The sequence below is a fragment of the Oncorhynchus gorbuscha genome, linkage group LG08 (assembly GCF_021184085.1).
Source record: "Oncorhynchus gorbuscha isolate QuinsamMale2020 ecotype Even-year linkage group LG08, OgorEven_v1.0, whole genome shotgun sequence".
In the NCBI taxonomy this organism is placed as follows: Eukaryota; Metazoa; Chordata; class Actinopteri; order Salmoniformes; family Salmonidae; genus Oncorhynchus; species Oncorhynchus gorbuscha.
The window spans coordinates 75,481,866-75,508,233 of NC_060180.1; the positions used below are offsets into that span (position 1 = coordinate 75,481,866).

The 26,368-nt window shown below is 49.3% G+C and overlaps 1 pseudogene; it reads left to right on the plus strand.

Moving 5' to 3' along the window:
• The window catches only part of LOC124042185, a 97,811-nt pseudogene that overhangs the window by 22,186 nt on the left and 49,257 nt on the right, over positions 1-26,368 (plus strand).

Here is a 26,368-nt window from a genome sequence, read left to right on the forward strand (position 1 = left end):
AGAGAGGAGGAGGAGGATAACACACAGAGAGGAGGAGGAGGATAACACACAGAGAGGAGGAGGAGGATAACACACAGAGAGGAGGAGGAGGATAACACACAGAGAGGAGGTGAATAACACACAGAGAGGAGGATAACACACAGAGAAGAGGAGGAGGATAACACACAGAGAGGAGGAGGAGGATAACACACAGAGAGGAGGAGGAGGATAACACACAGAGAGGAGGAGGATAACACACAGAGAGGAGGTGGATAACACACAGAGAGGAGGAGGATAACACACAGAGAGGAGGATAACACACAGAGGAGGATAACACACAGAGAGGAGGAGGATAACACACAGAGAGAGGAGGTGGATAAACACAGAGGAGGAGGATAACACACAGAGGAGGAGGAGGATAACACACAGAGAGAGGAGGAGGAGGATAACACACAGAGAAGAGGAGGAGGATAACACAGAGAGGAGGATAACACACAGAGGAGGAGGAGGATAACACACAGAGAGGAGGAGGAGGATAACACACAGAGAGGAGGAGGAGGATAACACACAGAGGAGGAGAGAGGAGGAGGAGGATAACACACAGAGGAGGATAACACACAGAGAGGAGGAGGATAACACACAGAGAGGAGGAGGAGGATAACACACAGAGAGGAGGAGGAGGATAACACACAGAGAGGAGGAGGAGGATAACACACAGAGAGGAGGAGGAGGATAACACACAGAGAGGAGGAGGAGGATAACACACAGAGAAGAGGAGGAGGATAACACACAGAGAGGAGGAGGAGGATAACACACAGAGAGGAGGAGGAGGATAACACACAGAGAGGAGGAGGAGGATAACACACAGAGAGGAGGAGGAGGATAACACACAGAGAGGAGGAGGAGGATAACACACAGAGAGGAGGAGGTGGATAACACACAGAGGGGAGGTGGAGGATAACACACAGAGAGGTGGAGGATAACACACAGAGAGGAGGTGGATAATACACAGAGGAGGTGGATAACACACAGAGGAGGTGGATAACACACAGAGAGGAGTAGGATAACACACAGAGGAGGGGGAGGAGTATAACACACAGAGAGGAGGAGGAGGATAACACACTGAGGAGGAGGATAACACACAGAGAGGAGGAGGAGGAGGTGGATAACACACAGGGAGGAGGAGGTGGATAACACACAGACAGGAGGAGGAGGATAACACACAGATAGGAGTTCCGTTAGGTTGGATAACACACAGAGAGGAGGAGGAGGTGGATAACACACAGAGGAGGAGGAGGAGGATAACACACAGAGGAGGAGGATAACACACAGAGGAGGAGGAGGAGGATGACACAGAGACGGGTAGATGGATTCCACACAGAGAGGGGATATCTACAGAGAGGAGGAGGAGGATAACACACTAGGAGGAGGACTGGAGGAGGATATCCACAGAGAGGTGGATAACACACAGGAGAGGTTATAACACACAGAGACGGGTTCTGTTTTCCACTAGAGACAGGTTCCATTATCCACTAGAGAGGGGAGGAGGATAACACACAGAGAGGAGATGGATATCCACAGAGAGGAGGTAACACACAGAGAGGAGGAGGTGGATAACACACAGAGAGGAGGAGGAGGATGACACACAGAGGAGGACAGGAGGAGGATATCCACAGAGGAGGGGAGGAGGATAACACACAGAGAGGAGGTTCCACACCAGGAGGAGGAGGAGGGAAGATATCCACAGAGAGAGGAGGATTTTCCACAGAGATGAGGAGGAGGATAACACAGAGAGGAGGAGGAGGATTTCCACTAGAGGAGGATAACACACAGAGAGGAGGAGGTGGATAACACACAGAGACGGGAGGATAACCACAGAGAGGTTCCGTTATCCACAGAGAGGAGGTTCCGATAACACACAGGGAGGAGGAGGTGGATAACACACAGAGGAGGAGGAGGATAACACAGAGACGGGGTTATGAGGAGGATAACCACAGAGAGGAGGAGGATAACACACAGAGAGGAGGAGGATAACACACAGAGAGGTTCTGGATAACACACAGAGAGGAGGAGGATAACACACAGAGAGGAGGAGGAGGATAACACACAGAGAGGAGGAGGATAACACACAGAGAGGAGGAGATGACAGAACAGCGGGGAGGGGGTTCCGATGTCAGAACAGTAGAGATGGGTTCTGTTTTCCACTAGAGACGGGTTCTGTTTTCCACTAGAGACGGGTTCCATTATCCACTAGAGACTGGTTCCGTTATCCACTAGAGACGGGTTCTGTTTTCCACTAGAGACGGGTTCCGTTATCCACTAGAGACGCGTTCCGTTATCCACTAGAGACGGGGTTCCGTTATCCACTAGAGACGGGTTCCATTATCCACTAGAGACAGGTTCCATTATCCACTAGAGACGGGTTCCATTATCCACTAGAGACTGGTTCCGTTTCCACTAGAGACTGGTTCCATTATCCACTAGAGACTGGTTCCGTTATCCACTAGAGACTGGTTCCGTTATCCACTAGAGACGGGTTCCATTATCCACTAGAGACGGGGTCCATTATGTTCCGTTATCCACTAGAGACGGGTTCCATTATGTTCCGTTTTCCACTAGAGACGGGTTCCATTATGTTCCGTTTTCCACTAGAGACGGGTTCCATTATCCACTAGAGACGGGTTCCGTTATGTTCCGTTATCCACTAGAGACGGGTTCCGTTATTATCCACTAGAGACGGGTTCGTTATGTTCCGTTATCCACTAGAGACAGGTTCCATTATTTTCCACTAGAGACGGGTTCCATTTTCCACTAGAGACGGGTTCCGTTATCCACTAGAGACTGGTTCCGTTATCCACTAGAGACGGGTTCCGTTATCCACTAGAGACGGGTTCCGTTATCCACTAGAGACTGGTTCTGTTTATCCACTAGAGACGGGTTCCATTATCCACTAGAGACGGGTTCCATTATCCACTAGAGACGGGTTCCATTATCCACTAGAGACGGGTTCCGTTATCCACTAGAGACGGGTTCCGTTATCCACTAGAGACGGGTTCCGTTATCCACTAGAGACGGGTTCCGTTATCCACTAGAGACGGGTTCCGTTATCCACTAGAGACGGGTTCCGTTATCCACTAGAGACGGGTTCCGTTATCCACTAGAGACGGGTTCCGTTATCCACTAGAGACGGGTTCCGTTATCCACTAGAGACGGGTTCCGTTATCCACTAGAGACGGGTTCCGTTATCCACTAGAGACGGGTTCCGTTATCCACTAGAGACGGGTTCCGTTATCCACTAGAGACGGGTTCCATTATGTTCCATTATCCACTAGAGACGGGTTCCGTTTTCCACTAGAGACGGGTTCCGTTTTGTTCCGTTATCCACTAGAGACTAGGAGGATGTTATTCATATTTTTCATAATTATTTAAAAAATATATTAAAAGTAATTAACATGCAGTGTTTCTTTGTCAAATTGTTATATTTATATTTAACGCCAAGTGGGGTTCGATCCCGGGACCACCCATACGTAGAATGTCATGACAGTCTTGTGTGATGTATATAAAGTGTAGTGGGTTCGTCCCGGGACCACCCATACGTAGAATGTATGCACACATGACTGTAAGTCGCTTTGGATAAAAGCGTCTGCTAAATGGCATATATTATTATTATATTATTATATAAAGTGTAATATTGAGATGTTAACTCAAAATGTAATACTCTATATCTTGCGTGGTACAGGTGTAGACTTTTCTTCCAAAGTAGATTTAGTTTAAGACTACCAAGAAACAATCCGACTGTGATTTATCCCACTGCAGTAGTATACATTTAGGCATTCTTATTCCAAAAGGTTAAGGTTTATGGTAAATACATTGAAAAGTGCCAGCCTAGCACTGGGGATTGAACCTGTGATCCTTCACGGAGCCAGAGTTCGCAGTATACGCCCGCGGTTTCCTAGCAAGCCTATGCTAAGAGTGATCACCGTTGCCCCTAGTGACCGGTATTGTCCCGGGGACCTGGACGAACGTCGAATACTGCATTAGATCTGGTGTGACCTCGCTGTCACACTGCCTCATTAGCATACCACTTGGAGAGAAGAAATGTGTTGGGCATTCCTAGGTATATGCTAGTGTAGCAGGACCTGAGTCTGGCTCATGGTCTCGTAATGAGGTAGCCCTGGGGGAATTTCCTCATGGTCTAATGGAAGACGTTTTCTCCCGTGGGAGACCCGGGTTCAGATCCCGACCCTGACATTAGTGTGCACTGTGGACAATGAAATATGAAATCACCCAACAGCCTCCCTCTATTGTTCTCTCCTATAGTGTGAACTCTGACCCTTGTTCAATAACTGCTCTGTGTGTGTCACCAGAAACGAGCCAGAGGCCAGCTGCTGTTTGCCAAGGTGTGTGACCATCTGAACCTGCTGGAGACGGACTACTTTGGCATCACGTACCGCGACGTGGAGAACCAGAAGGTAGAGGAAGAGACTCATCAAATATGTCTGTCTGTCTGTCTGTCTGTCTGTCTGTCTGTCTGTCTGTCTGTCTGTCTGTCTGTCTGTCTGTCTGTCTGTCTGTCTGTCTGTCTGTCTGTCCGTCCGTCCGTCTGTCTGTCCGTCTGTCTGTCGTCTGTCCGTCCGTCCGTCCGTCTGTCCGTCCGTCTGTCTGTCTGTCCGTCCGTCTGTTGTCTGTCAGTCTGGTATCATGTACTGTGATGTGGAGAACCAGAAGGTAGAGGTCCGTCCGTATTATAACCAGGGCCCTTTTATCGATTCCGCATTTGGAAGGAGGAGTGCTGAGCTAGGATAAATGTTGTGCTCCGAGTGGAGCAGAGGTCTAAGACACTGCATCTCAGTGCGTCCGTGTCACTACAGACCCTGGTTCAGATGTCTAAGACACTGCATCTTGATGTGAGAACCAGAAGGTAGAGGAAGAGTATTATAACAGGACCCTGGTTTATCGATTTAGACATTTCAGTGCTGAGCTAGGATAAATGTTGTGACCCTGGAGCAGAGGTCTAAGACACTGCATCTCAGTGCTAGAGGTGTCACTACAGACCCTGGTTCAGATGTCTAAGACACTGCATCTCAGTGGTAGAGGTGTCACTACAGACCCTGGTTCAGAGGTCTAAGACACATCTCAGTGCTACAGGCATCACTACAGACCCTGGTTCAGCGGTCTAAGACATCTCAGTGCTAGAGGTGTCACTACAGACCCTGGTTCAGATGTCTAAGACACTGCATCTCAGTGCTAGAGGCGTCACTACAGACCCTGGTTCAGAGAGACACTGCATCTCTAAGACACCCTGCATCTAAGACAGTGCATCTAGAGGCGTCACTACAGACCCTGGTTCAGCGGTCTAAGACATCTCAGTGCTAGAGGTGTCACTACAGACCCTGGTTCAGCGGTCTAAGACATCTCAGTGCTAGAGGTGTCACTACAGACCCTGGTTCAGAGGTCTAAGGTACTGCATCTCAGTGGTAGAGGTGTCACTACAGACCCTGGTTCAGCGGTCTAAGTGTTCGAGGCATCACTACAGACCCTGGTTCAGCGGTCGAAGACACTGCATCTCAGTGCTAGAGGCGTCACTACAGACCCTGGTTCGAATCCAGGCTGTATCACAAACGACCGTGATTGGGAGTCCCATAGTGCGGGGCACAATTGGCCCAGCGTCGTCCGGGTTTGGCCGGTGTCGGCCCGTCATTGTAAATAAGAATTTGTTCTTTAACTGACTTGCCAAGTTAAATAAAAGGTTAAATAATTAATTTTATTTTTTATAAATACCTAAACTTGGTGTGGGGCAGTGTTGCTTAGACAAGGGGGGGGGGGGGATCCTAGATTAACACAACTACTCTGAGATGTTTGTGGATACCGGCCCTCTGTGGACAGACTGATAACAGTTTCCCCAGGGGACCTCCTCAGGGCAGTGGTAACGTAGAGGTCTAAGTGTTAATGACTGGATACGTGGTCATTCATTGATTTTATTAATATATATCGTTACTAATTTGCCTCTTTCTCCAGAACTGGCTTGACCCGAACAAGGAACTGAAGAAGCAGATAAGGAGTGAGTTGCAGTGTGTTTTTATAGGGTTACACTATGCTAGACTACACTATACTGGACTACACTATACTGGACTACACTATGCTGGACTACACTATACTGGACTACACTATGCTGGACTACACTGCTGGACTACACTATACTGGACTACACTATGCTGGACTACACTATGCTGCACTACACTATGCTGGACTACACTATGCTGCACTACACTATGCTGGACTACACTATGCTGCACTACACTATGCTGGACTACACTATACTGGACTACACTATGCTGGACTACACTATGCTAGACTACACTATACTGCACTACACTATGCTGCACTACACTATGCTGGACTACACTATACTGGACTACACTATGCTGGACTACACTATGCTGGACTACACTATGCTGGACTACACTATGCTGGACTACACTATACTGGACTACACTATACTGGACTACACTATGCTGCACTACACTATGCTAGACTACACTATACTGGACTACACTATACTGGACTACACTATGTTACACTGCACTACACTGTACTATACTATACTGCACTACACTATGCTGGACTACACTATACTGGACTACACTATACTGGACTACACTATGCTGGACTATACTATGTTAGACTACACTATACTGCACTACACTATGTTACACTACACTATACTGCCCTACACTATACTGGACTACACTATACTGGACTACACTATACTGGACTACACTATGCTGGACTATACTATGTTAGACTACACTATACTGCCCTACACTATGTTACACTATACTGGACTACACTATACTGGACTACACTATACAGGACTACACTATACAGGACTACACTATACTGGACTACACTCTACTGGACTACACTCTACTGGACTACACTCTACTGGACTACACTCTACTGGACTACACTCTACTGGACTACACTCTACTGGACTACACTCTACTGGACTACACTATACTGGACTACACTATACTGGACTACACTATACTGGACTACACTATACTGGACTACACTATACTGGACTACACTATACTGCACTACACTGTACTGGACTACACTATACTGGACTACACTATACTGCACTACACTGTACTGCACTACACTATACTGGACTACACTATACTGCACTACACTGTACTGGACTACACTATACTGCACTACACTATACTGGACTACACTATACTGGACTACACTATACTGCACTACACTATACTGCACTACACTGTACTATTATAGCCTATACTACAGTCTATACTATACAACACTACTATAGTCTATACAACACTACTATAGTCTATACAACGCTACTATAGTCTATACAACGCTACTATAGTCTATACTATACAATACTACGATAGTCTATACTATACAACACTACTAGTCTATACAACACTACTATAGTCTATACAACACTACTAGTCTATACAACACTACTATAGTCTATACAACACTACTATAGTCTATACAACGCTACTATAGTCTATACAACGCTACTATAGTCTATACTATACAACACTACTATAGTCTATACTATACAACACTACTATAGTCTATACTATACAACACTACTATAGTCTATACTATACAACACTACTATAGTCTATACTATACAACATTACTATAGTCTATACAACACTACTATAGTTTATACAACACTACTATAGTCTATACAACACTACTATAGTCTATACTATACAACACTACTATAGTCTATACTATACAACACTACTATAGTCTATACTATACAACACTACTATAGTCTATACTATACAACACTACTATAGTCTATACAACACTACTATAGTCTATACAACACTACTATAGTCTATACAACACTACTATAGTCTATACAACACTACTATAGTCTATACAACACTACTATAGTCTATACAACACTACTATAGTCTATACTATACAACACTACTATAGTCTATACTATACAACACTACTATAGTCTATACAACACTACTATAGTCTATACTATACAACACTACTATAGTCTATACTATACAACACTACTATAGTCTATACTATACAACACTACTATAGTCTATACTATAATATATACTATACAACACTACTATAGTCTATACTATACAACACTACTATAGTCTATACTATACTATACAACACTACTATAGTCTATACAACACTACTATAGTCTATACTATAATATATACTACACAACACTACTATAGTCTATACAACACTACTATAGTCTATACAACACTACTATAGTCTATACTATACAACACTACTATAGTCTATACTATAATATATACTACACAACACTACTATAGTCTATACAACACTACTATAGTCTATACTATACAACACTACTATAGTCTATACTATAATATATACTACACAACACTACTATAGTCTATACTATACAACACTACTATAGTCTATACTATACAACACTACTATAGTCTATACTATACAACACTACTATAGTCTATACTATACAACACTACTATAGTCTATACTATACAACACTACTATAGTCTATACTATAATATATACTACACAACACTACTATAGTCTATACAACACTACTATAGTCTATACAACACTACTATAGTCTATACTATACAACACTACTATAGTCTATACTATAATATATACTACACAACACTACTATAGTCTATACAACACTACTATAGTCTATACTATACAACACTACTATAGTCTATACTATAATATATACTACACAACACTACTATAGTCTATACAACACTACTATAGTCTATACAACACTACTATAGTCTATACTATAATATATACTATACAACACTACTATAGTCTATACAACACTACTATAGTCTATACAACGCTACTATAGTCTATACAACGCTACTATAGTCTATACTATACAATACTACGATAGTCTATACTATACAACACTACTAGTCTATACAACACTACTATAGTCTATACAACACTACTAGTCTATACAACACTACTATAGTCTATACAACACTACTATAGTCTATACAACGCTACTATAGTCTATACAACGCTACTATAGTCTATACTATACAACACTACTATAGTCTATACTATACAACACTACTATAGTCTATACTATACAACACTACTATAGTCTATACTATACAACACTACTATAGTCTATACTATACAACATTACTATAGTCTATACAACACTACTAGAGTTTATACAACACTACTATAGTCTATACAACACTACTATAGTCTATACTATACAACACTACTATAGTCTATACTATACAACACTACTATAGTCTATACAACACTACTATAATATATACTATACAACACTACTATAGTCTATACAACACTACTATAGTCTATACTATACAACACTACTATAGTCTATACTATAATATATACTATACAACACTACTATAGTCTATACTATACAACACTACTATAGTCTATACTATACAACACTACTATAGTCTATACTATACAACACTACTATAGTCTATACTATACAACACTACTATAGTCTATACAACACTACTATAGTCTATACAACACTACTATAGTCTATACTATACAACACTTCTATAGTCTATACTATACAACACTACTATAGTCTATACTATACAACACTACTATAGTCTATACTATAGTCTATACTATACAACACTACTATAGTCTATACTATACAACACTACTATAATATATACTATACAACACTACTATACTATAGTCTATACTATACAACACTACTATAGTCTATACTATAATATATACTATACAAACTACTATACAACATACAACACTACTATAGTCTATACTATACAACACTACTATAGTCTATACTATAATATATACTATACAACACTACTATAATATATACTATACAACACTACTATAGTCTATACAACACTACTATAGTCTATACTATACAACACTACTATAGTCTATACTATACAACACTACTATAGTCTATACAACACTACTATAGTCTATACTATACAACACTACTATAGTCTATACTATAATATATACTATACAACACTACTATAGTCTATACTATACAACACTACTATAGTCTATACTATACAACACTACTATAGTCTATACAACACTACTATAGTCTATACTATACAACACTACTATAGTCTATACTATACAACACTACTATACTATAGTCTATACTATAATATATACTATACAACACTACTATAGTCTATACTATACAACACTACTATAGTCTATACTATACACTACACTACTATAGTCTATACTATAATTTATACTATACAACACTACTATAGTCTATACAACACTACTATAGTCTATACTATACACCACTACTATAGTCTATACTATACAACACTACTATAGTCTATACTATACAACACTACTATAGTCTATAGTCTATACAACACTACTATAGTCTATACTATACAACACTACTATAGTCTATACAACACTACTATAGTCTATACTATAATATATACTATACAACACTACTATAGTCTATACAACACTACTATAGTCTATACAACACTACTATAGTCTATACTATACAACACTACTATAGTCTATACTATACAACACTACTATAGTCTATACTATAATATATACTATACAACACTACTATAGTCTATACAACACTACTATACTCTATCTATACAACACTACTATAGTCTATACAACACTACTATAGTCTATACTATACAACACTACTATAGTCTATACAACACTACTATAGTCTATACAACACTACTATAGTCTATACAACACTACTATAGTCTATACAACACTACTATAGTCTATACTATACAACACTACTATAGTCTATACTATAATATATACTATACAACACTACTATAGTCTATACAACACTACTATAGTCTATACTATACAACACTACTATAGTCTATACAACACTACTATAGTCTATACAACACTACTATAGTCTATACAACACTACTATAGTCTATACAACACTACTATAGTCTATACTATACAACACTACTATAGTCTATACTATACAACACTACTATAGTCTATACAACACTACTATAGTCTATACTTTGTTGTTCTGCAGGTGGCCCCTGGAACTTTGCCTTCAACGTCAAGTTCTACCCCCAGACCCTGCCCAGCTGTCTGAAGACATCACCAGGTAGTTGGATGGATCGGCTGCATTGTCAAAGCCTCTGAAATACAGTATGTTGCTATTTATGGTTTAATACAACACTCGTACTGGCATCACCCCTCTCTCCCCCCTCCTATAGTCTCTACTCGCTCTCTCTCCCTCCTCCTCTCTCGCTCGCTCTCTCTCCCCCTCCTCTCTACAACACTCTATAGTCTATCTCCCCCTCCTCTCTACTCGCTCTCTCTCCCCCTCCTCACCTAGCTCTCTCTCCCCAACTCTCTCTCGCTCTCTCTCCCCCCTCTCTCTCTCTCTCCAACCCCTCTCTCTCTCTCTCTCCCCCCCTCCTCTCTCTCGCTCTCTCTCCCCCTCCTCTCTCTCGCTCTCTCTCCCCCTCCTCTCTCTCTCTCTCTCTCTCTCTCTCAACCCCCTCCTCTCTCTCGCTCTCTCTCCCCTCCTCTCTCGCTCTCTCTCTCTCTCTCTCTCTCTCTCTCTCCCTCCTCTCTCTCTCTCTCTCTATCTCTACCCCACTCCCCCCCTCTCTCTAGGTACTACCTGTGTCTCCAGCTGCGTGATGACATGGTGTCTGGTCGTCTCCCTGTTCCTTCACCACCCACACCATACTGGGCTCCTACACGGTCCAGTCAGAGCTGGGGACTACGACCCCGAGGAGACGGAGTACAACAGTGAGCTCCGCTTACGCTCCAACCACACCAAGGAACTAGAAGATAAGGTCATGGACCTACACAAGAACTACAAGTATGTCCGGCAATAGATTTTCCCCGTAGTTACAGGACATGTAGTTGAATAAAGGATATCTCTGAGCCCCGTAGTTACAGGACATCTCTGAACCCCGTAGTTACAGGACATGTAGTTGAATAAAGGATATCTCTGAGCCCCGTAGTTACAGGACATGTAGTTGAATAAAGGACATCTCTGAGCCCCGTAGTTACAGGACATCTCTGAGCCCCGTAGTTACAGGACATCTCTGAACCCCGTAGTTACAGGACATGTAGTTGAATAAAGGACATCTCTGAGCCCCGTAGTTACAGGACATCTCTGAGCCCTGTAGTTACAGGACATGTAGTTGAATAAAGGACATCTCTGAGCCCCGTAGTTACAGGACATGTAGTTGAATAAAGGACATCTCTGAGCCCCGTAGTTACAGGACATCTCTGAGCCCCGTAGTTACAGGACATGTAGTTGATTAAAGGACATCTCTGAGCCCCGTAGTTACAGGACATGTAGTTGAATAAAGGACATCTCTGAGCCCCGTAGTTACAGGACATCTCTGAGCCCCGTAGTTACAGGACATGTAGTTGATTAAAGGATATCTCTGAGCCCCGTAGTTACAGGACATGTAGTTGAATAAAGGACATCTCTGAGCCCCGTAGTTACAGGACATCTCTGAGCCCCGTAGTTACAGGACATGTAGTTGAATAAAGGACATCTCTGAGCCCCGTAGTTACAGGACATCTCTGAGCCCCGTAGTTACAGGACATCTCTGAGCCCCGTAGTTACAGGACATGTAGTTGATTAAAGGATATCTCTGAGCCCCGTAGTTACAGGACATGTAGTTGAATAAAGGACATCTCTGAGCCTCGTAGTTACAGGACATCTCTGAGCCCCGTAGTTACAGGACATCTCTGAGCCCCGTAGTTACAGGACATCTCTGAGCCCCGTAGTTACAGGACATCTCTGAGCCCCGTAGTTACAGGACATCTCTGAGCCCCGTAGTTACAGGACATCTCTGAGCCCCGTAGTTACAGGACATGTAGTTGATGCCTAATGTCTGTTTTCAGAGGGATGACCCCAGCTGAAGCAGAGTTACACTTCCTGGAGAATGCCAAGAAACTGTCCATGTATGGAGTAGACCTGCATCACGCCAAGGTACACACACACCTACATACACCACACACACACACCTACATACACACACCTACATACACAACACACACACACCTACATACACACACCTACATACACCACATACACACACCCATACACCACACACACACCTACATACACCACACACACACACCTACATACACACACCTACACACACACACCTACATACACACACACACACACACACACCTACATACACCCACACACACACCTACATACACCACACACACACACACACCACACACACACACCTACATACACCACACACACCACACACCACACACACACACACCTACATACACACCTACATACACCACACACACCACACACACACACACCACACACACACACACCTACATACACCACACACACCACACACACACACCTACATACACACACCTACATACACCACACACACACACACACACACACACACACACACACACACACACACACACACACACACACACACACACACACACACACACACACACACACACACACACACTCAGGTACACACCTACTACACTGCACACATGGTGTCTACACACACACACACACACACACACACACACCACACCACACACACACCTACACACACACACACACACACACACACACACACACACACACACACACACACACACACACACACACACACACACACACACACACACACACACACACACACACACACACACACACACACACACACACACACCTACACACACACCACACACACACACACACCTACATACACACACACACACACACCAACATACACCACACAACCTACATACACCCACACAACCTACATACACCACATACCTACATACACCACACCTACACACACACACCACACACACCAACACACACCACACACACCAACATACACCACACACACCAACATACACCACAACTACATACACCTACATACACCACACCTACATACACCCACACACACACACCAACATACACCACACAACCTACATACACCACATACCTACATACACCACACCTACAGGACACAGTTGACCAAACTCTCTCTCTCACTTCACTGCTTTGTCAGAGGCACTCTGCTAGTCCTTCCAATGCACCGCTGCTGTCTCAGTGATGTCGATACCATGCTTAACAGCAACACTGGGCTGCTACTTCAATGTCTGTATGTGCTGTGAGCCAACTGCCTGGGCCATCTTCCTCCGCTCTAGCAGGACTGCTGCCTGACTGTTACCATCTCTGTTAGCTTCAGTGACTGTTACCATCTCTGTTAGCTTCACTGACTGTTACCATCTCTGTTAGTTTCACTGACTGTTACCATCTCTGTTAGTTTCACTGACTGTTACCATCTCTGTTAGTTTCACTGACTGTTACCATCTCTGTTAGTTTCACTGACTGTTACCGTCTGTTAGTTTCACTGACTGTTACCGTCTCTGTTAGTTTCACTGACTGTTACCATCTCTGTTAGCTTCACTGACTGTTACCATCTCTGTTAGTTTCACTGACTGTTACCATCGCTGTTAGTTTCACTGACTGTTACCATCTCTGTTAGCTTCACTGACTGTTACCATCTCTGTTAGCTTCACTGACTGTTACCATCTCTGTTAGCTTCACTGACTGTTACCATCTCTGTTAGCTTCACTGACTGTTACCATCTCTGTTAGTTTCACTGACTGTTACCATCTCTGTTAGTTTCACTGACTGTTACCATCTCTGTTAGTTTCACTGACTCCATGAGGCTCCGCCTCCTCTGTCTTAATGACGTGTTTGATTGTATTCATCTCATTGGGCAGACAGATGGAGGAGGGGCGAGACAGACAGACAGACCGACCGATGTAGAGAGAGACAGACAGACAGACCGATGTAGAGAGAGACAGACAGACAGACAGACCGATGTAGAGACAGACAGACAGACCAATGTAGAGACAGACAGACAGACAGACCGACATAGAGACAGACAGACAGACCGATGTAGAGACAGACAGACAGACCGATGTAGAGACAGACAGACAGACCGATGTAGAGACAGACAGACAGACCGATGTAGAGACAGACAGACAGACCGATGTAGAGACAGACAGACAGACCGACCGATGTAGAGACAGACAGACAGACCGACCGATGTAGAGACAGACAGACAGACCGACCGATGTAGAGACAGACAGACAGACCGACCGGTGTACAGACAGACAGACAGACCGACCGGTGTAGAGACAGACAGACAGACCGACCGGTGTAGAGACAGACAGACAGACACCGACACCGGTGTAGAGACAGACAGACAGACAGACCGACACGGTGTAGAGACAGACAGACAGACAGACCGACCGGTGTAGAGACAGACAGACAGACACACCGACCGGTGTAGAGACAGACAGACACGACAGACACCGGTGTAGAGACGGACAGACCGACCGATGTAGAGACGGACGGACCGACCGATGTACAGACGGACGGACACGACACAGAGACGGACGGACACCGATGTACACACACACACGGACACACATACACACAAGAGACACCGACATACACACACACGGACGGACCGACCACACGACACACACACACACGGACACCGACCGACCGATGTACACACCGGACGGACACCGACGATGTACACACACGGACCGACCACCCGATGTAGAGACGGACGGACCGACCAACCGATGTACACCACACACGGACAGACGACCGACACCTACAGACACGGACAGACCGACCACCGATGTAGACACGGGACGGACATACACCGACCGACCGATGTAGACGGACCGACCGACCGACCGACCGATGTAGACACGGACGGACCCGACCGACCGACCGAACAGACACGGACACAACCGACCCGATGTAGAGCGGACCGACCGACCTACCGACACCCGATGTAGGGACGGGCGGACAGACCGACCGACCGATACACCACGGACAGACCGACCACCGATGTACATACGGACAGACGGACGAACCGACCATACACCACGATGTAGAAACTCGGACGACCACCGACGATGCTTTGTCAGAGGCGGGCGGACGACCGACCGGCCGATGTAGAGACGGACGGACGGACCGACCGACCGATGTACAGACTGGGCGGACAACCGACCGACCGATGTAGAGCCGGACGGACGGACCGACCTCCGATGTAGAGACGGACGGACCATCTCCGAGCTTCCGACCCCGATGTAGAAGCGGGCGGACGAACCACGACCGTTACCGATGTCTGTTAGTTTCACTGACTGACAGACCGACCGACTGACCGATGTAGAGGCGGACAGACCGACCCGATGTAGACAGGACGGACAACCGACCGTTACCATCCGATGTAGAGACGGACGGACGAACCCGACCGACCGATCCGATGTTAGTTTCGGACTGACCGTTACCGACCGACCGATGTACCGGACGGACAGACCGACCCGACCGACCGTCCTGTAGAGCTTCACGGGACGGACCATCCGTTAGTTTCGACCGACGATTACCACTGTTACGGACTGACTGTTACCATCTCGATTAGTTTCACTGACTGGACCATCTCGTTACCCGACCGACCGATGTACCACGGACGGACACCGACTGTTACCATCTCTGTTAGTTTCGGACTGACCCGACCGACCATCCGATGTAGAGACGGACGGACGAGACTGTTACCGTCCGATGTAGCTTCACGGACTGTTACCGACCGACCGATGTAGAGTTTCACGGACAGACCCGACCGATCTCTGTAGAGTTACGGACTGACCCGACCGACCCGACCCGATGTTAGTTTCGGACTGACTGACCGACCGACCCGATTAGTTTCACTGACTGTTACCATCTCTGTTAGTTTCACGGACTGTTACCGACCGACCGACCCGATTCACTGACGGACGGACATCCGACCGACCGACCCGCTTCACGGACGGACAGACAGAACGACCGACCGATGTAGAGAGCGGACGAGCGACCGACCGATGTAGAGCGGACCACTGACGACCATCCGATGTTAGTTTCGGACAGACCGACCCGATGTAGACGGACGGACGGGACCGACCCGATGTAGTATTCGGACGGATTGGGCCGACCCGATGTAGAGACGGACGGACAGACCGACCGACCGATGTAGAGAGACGGACAGACCGACCGACCCCGATGTAGAGACACGGACGGACGACCCGATGTAGACGGACGGGACGGACAGACACCCGACCGATGTAGAGACGGACGGACGACCACCGACCCGATGTAGAGACACGGACAGACCGACCGACCGATGTAGAGACAGACGGACAGACCGACCGACCGACCGACCCGATGTAGAGACGGACGGACAGACCGACCGACCGACCGATGTAGAGACGGACGGACAGACCGACCGACCGATGTAGAGACGGACGGACAGACCGACCGACCGATGTAGAGACGGACGGACAGACCGACCGACCGACCGATGTAGAGACGGACGGACAGACCGACCGACCGACCGATGTAGAGACACGGACAGACCGACCGACCGACCCGATGTAGAGACGGACGGACAGACCGACCGACCGACCGATGTAGAGACAGACGGACAGACCGACCGACCGATGTAGAGACAGACGGACAGACCGACCGACCCGATGTAGACAGACGGACGGAGAGACCGACCGACCGACCGATGTAGAGACGGACGGACAGACCGACCGACCGACCCGATGTAGAGACGGACGGACAGACAGACCGACCGACCGATGTAGAGACGGACGGACAGACGACCGACCGACCGATGTAGAGACGGACGGACAGACCGACCCGACCGACCCGATGTAGAGACGGACAGACAGAGCGACCGACCGATGTAGAGACGGACGGACAGACCGACCGATGTAGAGACGGACAGACCGACCGACCGATGTAGAGACGGACCGACCGACCGACCGATGTAGAGACAGACGGACCGACCGACCGATGTAGAGACGGACGGACAGACCGACCGACCGATGTAGAGACAGACGGACGACCGACCGACCGATGTAGAGACGGACGGACGAACCGACCGACCCGATGTAGAGACAGACGGACGACCGACCGACCGATGTAGAGACGGACGGACAGACCGACCGACCGATGTAGAGACGGGACGGACAACCGACCGACCGATGTAGAGACGGACGGACGGACCGACCCGACCCGATGAAGAGACGGGCGGACAGACCGACCCGATGTAGAGACGGACGGACAGACCGACCGACCCGATGTAGAGACGGACGGACAGACCGACCGGCCGATGTAGAGACGGACGGACACCCGACCCGACCGACCGATGTAGAGACGGACGGACAGACCGACCGACCGACCCGATGTAAGACGGACGGACCGACCGACCCCGATGTAGAGACGGACGGACAGACCGACCGACCCGATGTAGAGACGGGCGGACGAGACCGACCGACCGATGTAGAGACGGACGGACCGACCGACCGATGTAGAGACGGACGGACGGACCGACCGACCGACCGATGTAGAGACGGACGGACAGACCCGACCGACCGGCCGATGTAGAGACGGACGGACGACCGACCGACCCGACCCGATGTAGAGACGGACGGACAGACCGACCGACCGACCGATGTAGAGACGGACGGACCGACCGACCGACCCGATGTAGAGACGGACGGACAGACCGACCGACCGACCGATGTAGAGACGGACGGACACCGACCGACCGACCGATGTAGAGACGGACGGACGAGACCCGACCGACCGACCGATGTAGAGACGGACGGACGAACCCGACCGACCGACCGATGTAGAGACGGACGGACAGACCGACCGACGACCGATGTAGAGACGGACGGACAGACCGACCGACCGATGTAGAGACGGACGGACAGACCGACCGACCGACCGATGTAGAGACGGACGGACAGACCGAACGACCGACCGATGTAGAGACGGACGGACCGACCGACCGATGTAGAGACGGACGGACCGACCGACCGATGTAGAGACGGACGGACCGACCGACCGATGTAGAGACGGACGGACAGACGACCGACTGATGTAGAGACGGACGGACCGACCGACCGATGTAGAGACGGACGGACAGACCGACCGACCGATGTAGAGACGGACGGACAGACCGACCGACCGATGTAGAGACGGACGGACAGACCGACCGACCGATGTAGAGACGGACGGACAGACCGACCGACCGATGTAGAGACGGACGGACAGACCGACCGACCGATGTAGAGACGGACGGACAGACCGACCGACCGATGTAGAGACGGACGGACAGACCGACCGACCGATGTAGAGACGGACGGACAGACCGACCGACCGATGTAGAGACGGACGGACAGACCGACCGATGTAGAGACGGACGGACAGACAGACCGACCGATGTAGAGACGGACGGACAGACAGACAGACCGATGTAGAGACGGACGGACAGACAGACAGACCGATGTAGAGACGGACGGACAGACAGACAGACCGATGTAGAGACGGACAGACAGACAGACCGACCGATGTAGAGACGGACAGACAGACAGACCGACCGATGTAGAGAGAGACAGACAGACAGACCGACCGATGTAGAGAGAGACAGACAGACAGACCGACCGATGTAGAGAGAGACAGACAGACAGACCGACCGATGTAGAGAGAGACAGACAGACCGACCGATGTAGAGGGAGACAGACAGACCGACCGATGTAGAGAGAGACAGACAGACCGACCGATGTAGAGAGAGACGTGCGAACAGACCGACGCGGAGAGACCGACAGACAGACCGATGTAGAGACCGAAAGACAGACCGACCGACCGATGTAGAGACAGACAGACAGACCGACCGACCGATGTAGAGTAGAGACGGACGGACCGACGATGTAGAGACGGACGGACGACAGACCGACCCGATGTAGAGACGGACGGACAGACAGACCGACCGATGTAGAGACGGACAGACAGACAGACAGACCGATGTAGAGACGGACAGACAGACAGACAGACCGATGTAGAGAGCGGACAGACAGACAGACAGACCCGATGTAGAGAGCGGACAGACAGACAGACAGACCGATGTAGAGACGGACAGACAGACCGACCGATGTAGAGAGACAGACAGACAGACCGACCGATGTAGAGAGAGAGACAGACAGACAGACCGACCGATGTAGAGAGAGACAGACAGACAGACCGACCGATGTAGAGAGAGACAGACAGACCGACCGATGTAGAGGGAGACAGACAGACCGACCGATGTAGAGGGAGACAGACAGACCGACCGATGTAGAGAGAGACAGACAGACCGACCGATGTAGAGAGAGCGTGCGAACAGACCGACCGGAGAGACCGACAGACAGACCGATGTAGAGACGAAAGACAGACCGACCGACCGATGTAGAGACAGACAGACAGACCGACCGACCGATGTAGAGACAGACAGACCGACCGACCGATGTAGAGACAGACAGACCGACCGACCGATGTAGAGACAGACAGACAGACCGACCGACCGATGTAGAGACAGACAGACAGACCGACCGACCGATGTAGAGACAGACAGACAGACAGACCGACCGATGTAGAGACAGACAGACAGACCGACCGACCGATGTAGAGACAGACAGACAGACCGACCGACCGATGTAGAGACAGACAGACAGACCGACCGACCGATGTAGAGACAGACAGACAGACCGACCGATGTAGAGACAGACAGACAGACCGACCGACCGATGTAGAGACAGACAGACAGACCGACCGACCGATGTAGAGACAGACAGACAGACCGACCGACCGATGTAGAGACAGACAGACAGACCGACCGACCGATGTAGAGACAGACAGACAGACCGACCGACCGATGTAGAGACAGACAGACAGACCGACCGACCGATGTAGAGACAGACAGACAGACCGACCGACCCGACCGATGTAGAGACAGACAGACAGACCGACCAACCGATGTAGAGACAGACAGACGACCGACCCGATGTAGAGACAGACAGACGAACCGACCGACCGATGTAGAGACAGAGACCGACCGACCGATGTAGAGACAGACAGACCGACCGACCGATGTAGAGACAGACAGACAGACCGACCGACCGATGTAGAGACAGACAGACCGACCGACCGATGTAGAGACAGACAGACCGACCGACCGATGTAGAGACAGACAGACAGACAGACCGATGTAGAGACAGACAGACAGACAGACCGATGTAGAGACAGACAGACAGACAGACCGATGTAGAGACAGACAGACAGACAGACAGACAGACCGATGTAGAGACAAACAGACAGACAGACCGACCGATGTAGAGGAGACAGACAGACCGACCGATGTAGAGAGACCGACCGACCGATGTAGAGAGACGTGCGAACAGACGAGCGGAGGACCGACAGACAGACCCGATGTAGAGACAGACAGACAGACAGACCGACCGATGTAGAGGAGACAGACAGACCGACCGATGTAGAGGAGACAGACAGACCGACCGATGTAGAGAGAGACAGACAGACCGACCGATGTAGAGAGAGACAGACGAGACCGACCGATGTAGAGAGCGATGCGAACAGACCGGCGGAGAGACCGACAGACAGACCGATGTAGAGACCGAAAGACAGACCGACCGACCGATGTAGAGACAGACAGACCGACCGACCGATGTAGAGACAGACAGGACCGACCCGACCGATGTAGAGACAGACAGACGACCGACCGATGTAGAGACAGACAGACCGACCGACCGATGTAGAGACAGACAGACAGACCGACCGACCGATGTAGAGACAGACAGACAGACCGACCGACCGATGTAGAGACAGACAGACAGACAGACCGACCGACCGACCGATGTAGAGACAGACAGACAGACAGACCGACCGATGTAGAGAGGCGTGCGAACAGACCGACAGCGGAGAGACCGACAGACAGACCGATGTAGAGACCGAAAGACAGACCGACCGACCGATGTAGAGACAGACAGACGAGACCGACCGACCCGATGTAGAGACAGACGGAGACCGACCGACCCGATGTAGAGACAGACAGACAGACCGACCGACCCGATGTAGAGACAGACAGACAGACCGACCGACCGATGTAGAGACAGACAGACGAGACCGACCGACCGATGTAGAGACAGACAGACAGACCGACCGATGTAGAGACAGACAGACAGACAGACCGACCGACCGATGTAGAGACAGACAGACAGACCGACCGACCGATGTAGAGACAGACAGACCGACCGATGTAGAGACAGACAGACAGACCGATGTAGAGACAGACAGACAGACCGACCGACCGATGTAGAGACAGACAGACAGACCGACCGACCGATGTAGAGACAGACAGACAGACCGACCGACCGATGTAGAGACAGACAGACAGACAGACCGACCGACCGACCGATGTAGAGACAGACAGACAGACAGACCGACCGATGTAGAGAGAGCGTGCGAACAGACAGCGGAGAGACCGACAGACAGACCGATGTAGAGACCGAAAGACAGACCGACCGACCGATGTAGAGACAGACAGACAGACCGACCGACCGATGTAGAGACAGACAGACCGACCGACCGATGTAGAGACAGACAGACAGACCGACCGACCGATGTAGAGACAGACAGACAGACCGACCGACCGATGTAGAGACAGACAGACAGACCGACCGACCGATGTAGAGACAGACAGACAGACCGACCGATGTAGAGACAGACAGACAGACCGACCGACCGATGTAGAGACAGACAGACAGACCGACCGACCGATGTAGAGACAGACAGACCGACCGATGTAGAGACAGACAGACAGACCGATGTAGAGACAGACAGACAGACCGACCGACCGATGTAGAGACAGACAGACCGACCGATGTAGAGACAGACAGACAGACCGACCGACCGATGTAGAGACAGACAGACCGACCGACCGATGTAGAGACAGACAGACCGACCGACCGATGTAGAGACAGACAGACCGACCGACCGATGTAGAGACAGACAGACAGACAGACCGATGTAGAGACAGACAGACAGACAGACCGATGTAGAGACAGACAGACAGACAGACCGATGTAGAGACAGACAGACAGACAGACAGACAGACCGATGTAGAGACAAACAGACAGACAGACCGACCGATGTAGAGGGAGACAGACAGACCGACCGATGTAGAGAGAGACCGACCGACCGATGTAGAGAGAGACGTGCGAACAGACCGACGCGGAGGGACCGACAGACAGACCGATGTAGAGACAGACAGACAGACAGACCGACCGATGTAGAGGGAGACAGACAGACCGACCGATGTAGAGGGAGACAGACAGACCGACCGATGTAGAGAGAGACAGACAGACCGACCGATGTAGAGAGAGACAGACAGACCGACCGATGTAGAGAGAGACGTGCGAACAGACCGACGCGGAGAGACCGACAGACAGACCGATGTAGAGACCGAAAGACAGACCGACCGACCGATGTAGAGACAGACAGACCGACCGACCGATGTAGAGACAGACAGACAGACCGACCGACCGATGTAGAGACAGACAGACAGACCGACCGATGTAGAGACAGACAGACCGACCGACCGATGTAGAGACAGACAGACAGACCGACCGACCGATGTAGAGACAGACAGACAGACCGACCGACCGATGTAGAGACAGACAGACAGACAGACCGACCGACCGATGTAGAGACAGACAGACAGACAGACCGACCGATGTAGAGAGCGTGCGAACAGACCGGCGGAGAGACCGACAGACAGACCGATGTAGAGACCCGAAAGACAGACCGACCGACCGATGTAGAGACAGACAGACAGACCGACCGACCGATGTAGAGACAGACAGACCGACCGACCGATGTAGAGACAGACAGACCGACCGACCGATGTAGAGACAGACAGACAGACCGACCGACCGATGTAGAGACAGACAGACAGACCGACCGACCGATGTAGAGACAGACAGACAGACCGACCGACCGATGTAGAGACAGACAGACAGACCGACCGATGTAGAGACAGACAGACAGACGACCGACCGACCGATGTAGAGACAGACAGACAGACCGACCGACCGATGTAGAGACAGACAGACCGACCGATGTAGAGACAGACAGACAGACCGATGTAGAGACAGACAGACAGACCGACCGACCGATGTAGAGACAGACAGACAGACCGACCGACCGATGTAGAGACAGACAGACAGACCGACCGACCGATGTAGAGACAGACAGACAGACAGACAGACCGACCGACCGATGTAGAGACAGACAGACAGACAGACCGACCGATGTAGAGAGAGACGTGCGAACAGACCGACGCGGAGAGACCGACAGACAGACCGATGTAGAGACCGAAAGACAGACCGACCGACCGATGTAGAGACAGACAGACAGACCGACCGACCGATGTAGAGACAGACAGACCGACCGACCGATGTAGAGACAGACAGACAGACCGACCGACCGATGTAGAGACAGACAGACAGACCGACCGACCGATGTAGAGACAGACAGACAGACCGACCGACCGATGTAGAGACAGACAGACAGACCGACCGATGTAGAGACAGACAGACAGACAGACCGACCGACCGATGTAGAGACAGACAGACAGACCGACCGACCGATGTAGAGACAGACAGACCGACCGATGTAGAGACAGACAGACAGACCGATGTAGAGACAGACAGACAGACCGACCGACCGATGTAGAGACAGACAGACAGACAGACCGACCGATGTAGAGAGAGACGTGCGAACAGACCGACGCGGAGAGACCGACAGACAGACCGATGTAGAGACCGAAAGACAGACCGACCGACCGATGTAGAGACAGACAGACAGACCGACCGACCGATGTAGAGACAGACAGACCGACCGACCGATGTAGAGACAGACAGACAGACCGACCGACCGATGTAGAGACAGACAGACAGACCGACCGACCGATGTAGAGACAGACAGACAGACCGACCGACCGATGTAGAGACAGACAGACAGACCGACCGACCGATGTAGAGACAGACAGACAGACCGACCGATGTAGAGACAGACAGACAGACAGACCGACCGATGTAGAGACAGACAGACAGACCGACCGACCGATGTAGAGACAGACAGACCGACCGATGTAGAGACAGACAGACAGACCGATGTAGAGACAGACAGACAGACCGACCGACCGATGTAGAGACAGACAGACAGACCGACCGACCGATGTAGAGACAGACAGACAGACCGACCGACCGATGTAGAGACAGACAGACAGACAGACGAACCGACCGACCGATGTAGAGACAGACAGACAGACAGACCGACCGATGTAGAGAGAGACAGAACAGACCAGACGCGGAGAGACCGACAGACAGACCGATGTAGAGACCGAAAGACAGACCGACCGACCGATGTAGAGACAGACAGACAGACCGACCGACCGATGTAGAGACAGACAGACGACCGACCGACCGATGTAGAGACAGACAGACAGACCGACCGACCGATGTAGAGACAGACAGACAGACCGACCGACCGATGTAGAGACAGACAGACAGACCGACCGACCGATGTAGAGACAGACAGACGACCGACCGACCGATGTAGAGACAGACAGACAGACAGACCGACCGACCGATGTAGAGACAGACAGACAGACCGACCGACCGATGTAGAGACAGACAGACCGACCGATGTAGAGACAGACAGACAGACCGATGTAGAGACAGACAGACAGACCGACCGACCGATGTAGAGACAGACAGACCGACCGATGTAGAGACAGACAGACAGACAGACCGACCGATGTAGAGACAGACAGACAGACAGACCGACCGACCGATGTAGAGACAGACAGACAGACAGACCGACCGACCGATGTAGAGACAGACAGACAGACAGACCGACCGACCGATGTAGAGACAGACAGACAGACCGACCGACCGATGTAGAGACAGACAGACAGACCGACCGACCGATGTAGAGACAGACAGACAGACCGACCGACCGATGTAGAGACAGACAGACAGACCGACCGACCGATGTAGAGACAGACAGACAGACCGACCGACCGATGTAGAGACAGACAGACAGACAGACCGACCGATGTAGAGACAGACAGACAGACAGCCCGATGTAGAGACAGACAGACAGACAGACCGATGTAGAGACAGACAGACAGACAGACCGATGTAGAGACAAACAGACAGACAGACCGACCGATGTAGAGGGAGACAGACAGACCGACCGATGTAGAGAGAGACGTGCGAACAGACCGACGCGGAGGGACCGACAGACAGACCGATATAGAGACCGAAAGACAGACCGACCGATGTA